The following is a 10,134-nucleotide window of genomic DNA, read 5'->3' as shown; positions in this document are numbered from 1 at the left end:
GCCCAGCTAATTTTTGTATTTTTAGTAGAGACTGGGTTTATCCATGTTGGTCAGGCTGGTCTTGAACTCCCAACCTCAGGTGATCTGCCAGCCTCAGCCTCCCAAAGTGCTTGGATTATAGGCGTGAGTCACCACACCCAGTCAGGTATTGGATTTTTAATGACCAGTTTCTTATGGCTTCTGAACAGTTTCACTGTTGAAAGCTGGTCTTTCCAGGAAGATGGGCTCTTGTCCACTATTGCAATCATGTCCTTGCTGGTTTGGCTCCTTCTGAAGTTCCATCTTGAGGTCATGCCTTAGCCTAGGAGGAGGAGGAGGAGGACATTCTAGACAGAGGCTGCATTTTGTGCAGGCAAACACAAAGTGCCCGTGATGCAGAATGACCTGCAAGGAGTGTGAAATGGCTAGTGCCAAGTGCTAGACGTCAAGGCAGTTGAGCTGGCATGTCTAAGAAAGAGCTCCACATGTCATGATAAGAAAGCTGGACTTTATCCTGTAGAACAAAGGTTGAAAATTGATGACCCATAGATTTATGGTTTTTAGTTTTCACTATATTTCCAAAATATGTTTTTAATTTAGTAGATGTATTTGTCAGCTTAGGCTAAATTATCATAGGAAGAAATGGCCTGCAAACTGAGTGGCATTCAACAACATTGAGCTTTCTTTCTTGCTTGTGTTTACATCTGTTGTGGGCTGACTTCAGCCCTGAGACAAAGGCCGAAGGAGGGAGTAAGCTCTGTCTGGGATGTGCATTTGAAGGAATCAAGAGCCAGCCAAAGTGATATTAAGATTATTTTAGACTAAAAACATCTGAATAGACAGAAGCTGCAGAAAGAACCATTATTTAAACTTAAGCAGAACCTTTTGAAAATTAATCTGCCATTGAACTCCTCCCAAGGATTCTCCTGTTTGAAAAAGACAGACCCTTAGCCCTAGGAAGTATGAATTCAGCTGCCATAAACCTCCACTATGGGAAACTTCCAGCCAGCAAGATGACACACTGCCCATTACATTCGCATCCAAAAAGCCAGTGGACTATTCCATTCTCTCCCATGAAAGCCCTAAAATCCCATTTTGGTTGAAACATATCAACCTTTTCTTGGGATTCTTCCTTAAGTTTTCCATTACTGGGAGTTCCACTTATGCATGTATGAAAATAATGAAAATAAACCTTGTCTTTTCTCTTGTTAATCTGTCAGCCCTCTGACCATTTCAGACCTAAATTGGTAGAGGAAAATTTTACCTCCCAACAAAATTTTGTAACAAAGGGAAAAGAAGGGTGGGAGAACCACGCATTGGCTCTAGAACTTCTGCTTAGCAACGGCACACATCAATAACTCTACTCACATGTCATTGCCCGTAGTATATCATGTGGCCAAGCCCACCACAGTAGCCAATATTTACAACTTGACACTCACAGAAAAGCCAGGATTTCCAGATTTTCTTCAAGAAAAGAAATCAAAATACCAGCAACATGAGGCTCTGTTTCTATGTGGCAGCCATTAGCTAGGGCTGGGCTTCAGCCATGCCTTTTAGGCCAAAGTGTGCTTCTTCCTTGCCTGCCTCCATCCCCACCCTCCTGCTCACTCATGTGGGTTACCTGCCCAGCTCAGATAAAGCAAATGAGTTTGTAACCCTGGACAAGGAGCAGCCACTGGAGAGAGAAAGGAGAAGGTGACTGGACCAGCTCTACTTTCCAGACAGTTTAAGGGTCTGAACTTAAGAGAAAGCCCAGGACACAGCCCCGACACTGGGTAGGAAGTTACTGCAATAATCCCTAATCCAGCATGAGAATGTACTTTACAAATATAAAGACAAAACACTCTGCCCACTGTTCTTCACCTGTGGAACGGCCAGCCAGAAGCGGCCTGAGGCAATTAAAGCATCCTGGAGTGGGTTGCGGGGCAGGGCAGAGAAAAGAAAAGAAAAAAAGTGACATTAGAAAGCTTGGGTTTAAACAGTAGGTTGGTGCAAAAGTAATTGTGGTTTTTGCCATTACCTTTATGGCAAAAACCGCAATTACTTTTGCACCAACCTAATATTATCTCCCCTCCCCACCCCAACCCACCCCCCTAAAACAAAAATCTACAGGCTTCTCAGTGTCATCCAAAAGAACACCAGGAGAGCTTTATTGGTGATATCAGCTTGCACACCAGGAAGAGAGAGTCTCCAGACCAGAGGTGCTCTCTCTTTGAAGAGGTGAAGGGCAGGTTGAGTTTGACGCCTCGCAGGGTCCATATTACACAATAGAAGCATTACACATATTCAGCAGGTTTGGAGGAAAAGCCACACAAATTTATGAGAGGGGGGTGGAGTGCAGGCACAATGGGTTAACAGATACATAACATACATCCCTTGTTCACTTTGAAGCAGGGTTTCAGCACTAAATTGAGGTAGAATTTGGTTCCTTCTGTCAAAAGCTAAACTATAGGATACAAAGATAGCTTGTGCCTAGCCTCTATCAGAGGGCTGAAACTGGCTTGAGGTCTGCAGTTGCTTACCAGGAAAGAATGTTTGTAAGGCCAGTCCTCTGTCCAATCAGAGTTATAATGGTCTAGGTAAATCAGAGTTAGGAGGGGTCTGATAACTCCTATTGCTACGGAATTTAGCAAGAGTGTGGTTTTTCTTATAGCCATAGGAATGTAGGAAATTGCCGTGCCAGCAGTCCTAAACCCTGGACCCATACGTCTAACTTTTGTTTTCTTCACCTTGGAGCCCATTTTAGTGGACAAAGGGACATCTATTTTGGTCTCTCAGATCACACCAGGGAACTGAAGCTGGACCCCAAATGGTACCTCTCTCCAAAGCTAAAGGGGAGGGAGTAATTGTAACCAGTGTGGTTAAAGAGCCAGTTCCCTCTCTGATCCTCTCCCCCACCACCACACCCACCTGCTGCCCCTTTCTCCTCTAACCCGCTATTGACCTAAATTAAGTTTTCAAAGGCTCTGTGCTGATTTTTGCTGAAGAGCATTGAATTCAATAAAACATAATTATTGATTTAATTAAAATAGTTGCTCTGTGAAGAGCAAAGCTTTTTTAATAGCCAGTAAAGATGGAACAGCCCTCATTCATTTCCAGTGTAGCTTCTGAAACAAATTGGGCTGCTTTTTTTAATAGGCCAATTCCAAGTGCAGCTTTGAAATAGATCCTCTAGCCATTCATACGCAGTAATTCAACCAGCGAATTAGGTGCCTTTCTCATTGGCTGCCTTTCAGGATGGGGGAAAGAGGAGGTGCTATGAGCCTAGAGCCCAGACTATGAGATGAATAATTCATTATCCTTCTTCTGGGGCCCCTCTGTGTTCCTTTCTGCTTCCTTGTACTTACATTTGAAAGGAAACTAGAGCTGGGGACTGTTACACCGTGGGGCTCCACGTCCTCTCTTGATCTCTGTGCAGAGGAGCTGTCCAAGAGACCCATCAGCCTTCCAGGAAGCTAGGACTCTGTATCCTCACCATCCAGCAGAATCAGACACCTCAGGGGCTAAACACTGAGCACTGCAAATAAACAGGAACACAGAGACCAAAGGGAGAAGTTCCATTCCTGGGCACATGGAAGCAGGGCCTGCAAGGGTACAACAAAGCAGGCCCCCTCTCCTGCTCCACCCGCCTTCCACACCTGCCATTACAGGCTAGCAGGCCTCTGCACGGGCACACATGCACGTCACTTCTATTAACGAAAGAGAATAATGATGCATCCTTGGAGAAGACATTAATGAGGTGATGACACATTTTTAATTAAATGCATTATGTAGATTATTAATCCATTCCTCCTGGAAAGATAGTGCCGCATTATAAATGTGAGACAAGCCGAAATATATCTGAAGGCACACATGGATGCACGCACATGTGTGCGTGCACACACACACACATGCCCACACAGACACCGTTTCCCCAGGTCCTGATGAGGCTCTTCAGCGCCAACTGCAGCCCTGAGACAGAAGCTAAAGCCATCTTTTCTTACAGCCTGAGTGTTCATCTCAAAATTTCTGTTAACTCTGGGCCTTGTTAAAGAAAATAATTATTCAGTAACACTGGTTAAAGCATGGTAAGGAAGACTTTATTCGGGACCATCATGATAGGTACTGGGACCTATCAATGGGGTCCTGCAGTCGGGGAGAGAGATTGGACTAAACTCCAAATACCGCACTGGAGAATGGGAATTTATCACCAAGGAGCAGCGTGGAGTCAGTGAACGGAGAATCCTTAAGACGAAACATCCTCACGGGTAAGGGGGATTCTGGCTAAACTGACCTCACAGAATTCTGCTGCAGATGGGCCAGGGTGATCAGACATACCCATGGGATGGTAGAGGATAAGGAACTTGATCAGATACCAAGGATGGGGGTTTCTTACCAAACCCACTTAACAGTGTTCTTTGGTAAAACTGGATCTTACAAGGAAATACACAGACGAATTTGGAGAAGGTTCAGGAACCTGACTAAAGTTTGGTGAAGTGAAGAATCTTGATCAGTCTCAAGCTGGAAAGGAAGTATTTATGCAAGACAGACCACCATAATGTGAGTTTTGCAGCAGAGGAGACAGATCAGGCTCAACACCAGACACAACAAAGACAAGTGGAGATTTACAGCCAAGATGCAAGGTAAGGGTCCGTGGATGGAAAATTACTAAGAGAAAACATCAAGGCTAGGGAGATTCTTGCTAGAGCAACCCAACAGGATTCTTGCTGAAGGCAGGCCAGGGTGATAAGATATGGAGGGTGGGGACTAGGGAATTTGACAAGATATCAAGGGGGGAAGATTTTCACCAAACACAGCAGGATTCTTGCTAAAACTGGAGTAAGCAGGCCAAGGACAGAGTCCTCATCAAAAAGAGGATGTGGGCCAGCGGCTCATGCCTGTAATCTCAACATTTTGGGATGCCAAGACAGAAGGATTAATTGAGGCTAGAGTTCAAGACCAGCCTTGACAACATAGCAAGGCCCCCTCTCTATAAAAAAATTATCTGGGTGTGGTGGTACACACCTATAGTCCTAGCTGCATGGGAAGCTGAGATGGGAAGATCATTTGAACCCAGGAGTTCAAGGTGCAGTGAGACATGATTGTACCACTGCACTCCATGCTGGGCAACAGAGTAAGACTGTCTCAAAAAAGGGGAAAAAAGGATTTAGAGGGACTAGGGACTCAGAGGAGCTGATTTAAGTTTGGTCAAAAAGAGTCTTTGTCACCACTGGGACCTGTGAGCATTCCCTAGACCGCAGCATGCCCATATTCCAACATGAAACCTTGTGGTGGGGGTCAGTGTTCAGCTGATGGCTTTAAGAAGTCACTGGTATGGCTGGGGGCAGAGGCATGTGCCTGTAGTCACAGCTACCAGGGAGGCTGAGGCAAGAGGATGGCTTCAGCCAGGAGTTTGAGGCTGCAGTGAGCTGCCATCAAGCTATTGCACTGCAACCTGGGCAAAAAAGGAGACCTTGTCTCAAAAAAAAAAAAAAAAAAAAAGTCAGATCCAAAAGCCTACATTATCTACAGGACTAGATATGAAAGGAAAAAAAAAGTCACTAGTCACTGGTGTAGAGGTGGCACATGCATGGCAGCCCATTTATAGTCAGGAGGCAGCGTTCAACAGACACTGTTAATCTTCATAGCAACTGCCCCTTCCTCTCCTATCCCAGTACCTGTCCTTCATTTCCCTGTTGCCTGCAGTAGCTCCTGTATTTTACTAAAACTAGAGGCACCTCCTCCACTGGGCTTCCAGAGTCTAATGATGACCTCCTGGTTATCAACACTGGATGCCACTAACATTCTCTTCTATTTAAAAAATAAATAAATAAAACAATGATATTTATTACAATAAAATGACCATTTATTGAGTACATATATGCCAGGCATTATCCTAAGTACAGAGTATATATTATCTTTATCAATCCTCACCACAAGCCCTGTGAAGTAGATACTATTACTATCACTATTATCATTATTATACATACACATATATTGTAGATAAAATAGTATGCTCAAGTTCAGAACATTAATAACTGGCAAAGATAGGATTCTATTCTGGTCTGCTTGGTTTCACCACACTGCTTGCTTGGGACTTTCTAAAACTGAACCTATAATTACTATTCTCACTTTGGAAATGCAGAAATTGAGGCACAGAGAAGTTAAATTGCTCAAGATGCCACAAGAAGAAACTAGAAGATGGAATTTGAACCCAAACCATTGAAATCCAGAGTCCAAGCACACACCCACTGCACCACATTGAGGATAGGCAATCAAGCACTTACATTTCCATCCACACTGCTGGAGAGGACATCAGAAGCCATCTGTTCCCAATTATTTTCTCCATAGAAACAAACAATAGATGTCAAATCAGGATCTTGGTAGAGAAACAGGGTGTCATGTTTTTCCTGCAGAGTCATAATGAATCCTAATCAGTATTTGGGGAGCAGGCTTCCATTTTTTTCCATCACCTGAACTTTATTCTGGGATGGCTTCCATGGGCCTCTGCCTTCACCTTTCATTCCAAATCTCCTTGGGAAGCAAAACATTTTCTGCTTTATTTAAGGAGTCACCAATTACCACAGGGAGCAAAGGTGCCAATAACACAGAGGCATATGATGCTATTCTGCTTTATAAAAGGCAAACTGTCATCCACCTACTTATACTTTACAGTAAAAGTAACCAACGAGGTGGAAGATGGCTCTTCAAATGTTCTAAAAACATAATTGGAGCCAAAGAAACTATACCAAGACCAAGAGAATGAGATGTTTGGAAACCTTCACCCTAACATCACTGTAGGCTTATGTCAAATATAGAGGTGCTAAACATATAATTATTGTATATAGGAAACCATATGCAATGTCATTTCAAGAGCAAGTGTTATTGCTTCCATATAAAGAACTCATGTCAACAACTATAAAGGATCCCCAGCCTTCCCTCCATAAGCCAATTTGTCAGTATGTGGGAAAGATACCCTCAAAATGATTCTCTATTAGAGTCACAAGATAGTAAAAAAGCATATCCCACAGAGATGGCACCGGAAGCATGTACAATTGACAAGTCCACTGAATCCATGACAGGTGTTTATAAGGTATTTGAAAATGTACTGCACGAAGAATCACTTCATGTTTCACGCAGTCTGCCAGGCCATCGCCTCTAAGGAAGCTTACAAAATAGGTTGTTACCACATTTAGGTAATATATTTAGGATATTAAAAATCAATAAGCCTGCCATTTTCTTTTATAAAAGATTGAGCCATTCCCTGAATTTATTGAACTTTTGCCTCTAAAGGAAATTAAGTGAAGTGATGAAGTAATTTCTGTAAAATCAAATTGCATACCTTTTCCTCAGTTGGTCCCTCTCTCTCCTTTTCCTATAGTTTTTTGGACATTTAATAATGTTCATTCTGGGACTTTGGTGGAGGGGGATTTCACAGTTGCTTGGAATTCAGAATGTATCTCAGACAAGAAGCAGACAGGTATGGGGCAGTAGGGTTACAGGCAGGGGCACAGAATTGGATCCCTGAGCCAAGTCTGTCCTCCAGGCTCTTCTGCTGAGAGTGTGAGTTTGCAGGGACCTGAAAAGGATACCCTTGTTCCTGCTCAAGTTCAGAACGATTGGGTAAAAGGCTCAGTCAACAGGCAGAGGAAGATCAAACAACCATTCTTGAGAAATGTCTCCACCAGGGCTCATATCTTGCAGTTCCTCTTAAAAGCTGTGTAACCTTGCGCAAGTTACTCAAGAACTGCACTTCTCAAGGTTATTGTGAGAATGAAACAAGAAAATATCTGTTAACATGCTTTGCACATTTGAGAGCACACAGTGAGTACTAAACACTTGTTGGCTCCTATTATCTTCTTGCAAACAGAGTCAATAAAAACACAGTGCAGCTGAACCCAAATCACATATCCAAAAAGTAACATGGATTTTAAAGGGTTTGTGCTCAGAACACAATACCCCAAAGTATGGCCCGTTGCATGCTGAGTACTTTGAACTAAAGGGGATGAGGCCTCAGAAGCAAGGTCTCTCTGACCTCCTTTCTAATTCTCGCCTCTTTTCTCTCCTCTGAAATGAGCCATAGAAACTAGAACTCCTCTCCCTCAAAGTAAGCCATAAAACCTAGAAAGGTCACTCTCTCCCTTCTCCCTTTTTTCCTGAAGACTCTCATTCCAGAAAGGTCCTTATGCCATATCCAGGAGGAAGGAAGGCTATGCAAAGAGGCCAAGAATCATCTGAATGGACAGGCCTTGCGGGGTGTCTGCCGTCAGTCTATTAAGCATTTCATCAAACCCTTTTGTCCAATCACATTTCTACACCACTGTCCATCCTTCATCAAGGCTAAGCATAGAAACTGATCTGTAGGCCTTTATTTCTGAAGGCTCCTGTGTCACATAAAACTTCGATTAAATAAATCTGTCATCTTTTAATTTTGTTAATGTGTCTGTTTTTATAGGAGTGTCAGCTATGACCCTTATGATAGTTGAGGACATTTTCATTCCTACAAAACACTGAAATTCTAATTTAGGAGCACAGAGATAACTAGACCCCTTGTGAAGTCAAGGAAAAGAAAACAGAAAAAGAAAAATACAACTTGAATCCATAATTGTTTTATGATGCTAATTTCACTTTTATAGACATGTTGGAGTGCTCTTTTTCAGAGTCTGGTATTGATTGTTCCTGTATTATTAACTCATAACCAGACCATATTTGCACATATAAACTTTAAGACAGATAATAAAGAAGAGAGACACTCTCACATACGTCTCATGTCTCCTGGTTGAGTGGAATACTTAAACATTTAAGAGGTTTGTGAAGTTATGTGACCAGACACTAAAAATGGATTGTGGTGATTTGGAGGTGGCTGAGCCTCAGTTAAACTACTCTGCACTGATCAGATCACATCTCAACTATCCTAACAAGTTCTAGGGCCATTGTAAGAGTGTTATTACCAAATTGGAGTTTCTCCAGGTAAGTGAGCCCATTGTAAAATGCAAACGTATAGCCATAGCCCATGAGAAATGATGCAGGGGTTGGGGACCTTCACCTGGGGAAAGAATTCTCAGAGGGCAGGGACTTGGGATAATTAAAAAGTTGCCACATGCAAGATGGATTTTGTATTTTTGTTCTGTGACCCAGAAATAGGACATATATAGGAAGAAAAAAAACAGATGGCTTGGTGTACTAGAAAGCACATGAGCTCCAAAGTTAGAATGTCTGAGGTTGAATCCTGTTTCCACCATGGTTTTTTTGTTTGTTTGTTTGTTTTTGTATTTTTTTCGAAATGGAGTCTGGCCTTGTCGCCCAGGCTAGAGTGTGGAGTGCAGTGGCATGATCCCGGCCCACTGAAACATCTACCTCCTGGGTTCGAGCAATTCTTTTGCCTCAGCCTCCTGAGTAGCTGGGATTACAGGCACCTGCCACCACACCTGGCTAATTTTTGTATTTTTAGTAGAGACAGAGTTTTACCATGGTGGCCGGGCTGGTCTGGAACTCCTGACCTCATGATCCACTTGCCTCGGCCTCCCAAAGTGCTGGGATTACAGGTGTAAGCCACTGCACCTGGCCTATTTCCACCATTTTTAAGTGAAATGTCCTGAATTCAAATTGTTTCCCAAGGTCAGACAGGTGACAGAAATGTGTGGAGTAATTCATTAAAAGGATAAAGAATGATGTTAGCAATGGCATGATGAAGAACACTAAAGTCATCTGCTATGGTTTGAATGTCCCCTCTAAAACGCATGTTGGAGTTTCATTGCCATTGTAACTGTATTAAGAGGTGGGGATGACTAAGAAGTGTTTAGGTCCTGAGGGTTCTGCCTTCATGAGTCGATTTGTGCCATTAGAAAAAGGACTTGCAAGAGTGGATTCACCCCTTCCTCCTCCCACCATGTGAGAATGCAGCAGGAAGGCCTCACCAGATGTTAGCACCTTGGTCTTGGACTTCCCAGCCTCCAAAACTATGAGAAATAAATTTCGTTGTTTTTTGTTTTTTTGTTTTATAAATTGCCCAGTCTCAGGTGTTCTCATATAGCAGCACAAAATGGACTAAGACATCATCCCAATTCAATTTTTTGGTTTTGTTTTGTTTTGAGGTGGAGTCTTGCACTGTTGCCTGGGCTGGAGTGCAATGGCACAATACCACTCTCTGCAACCTCCACCTCCCTGGTTAAAGTG

Source organism: Piliocolobus tephrosceles, chromosome 6 (genome assembly GCF_002776525.5).
Source record: "Piliocolobus tephrosceles isolate RC106 chromosome 6, ASM277652v3, whole genome shotgun sequence".
NCBI lineage: Eukaryota > Metazoa > Chordata > Mammalia > Primates > Cercopithecidae > Piliocolobus > Piliocolobus tephrosceles.
This window is presented reverse-complemented; position numbering follows the sequence as displayed.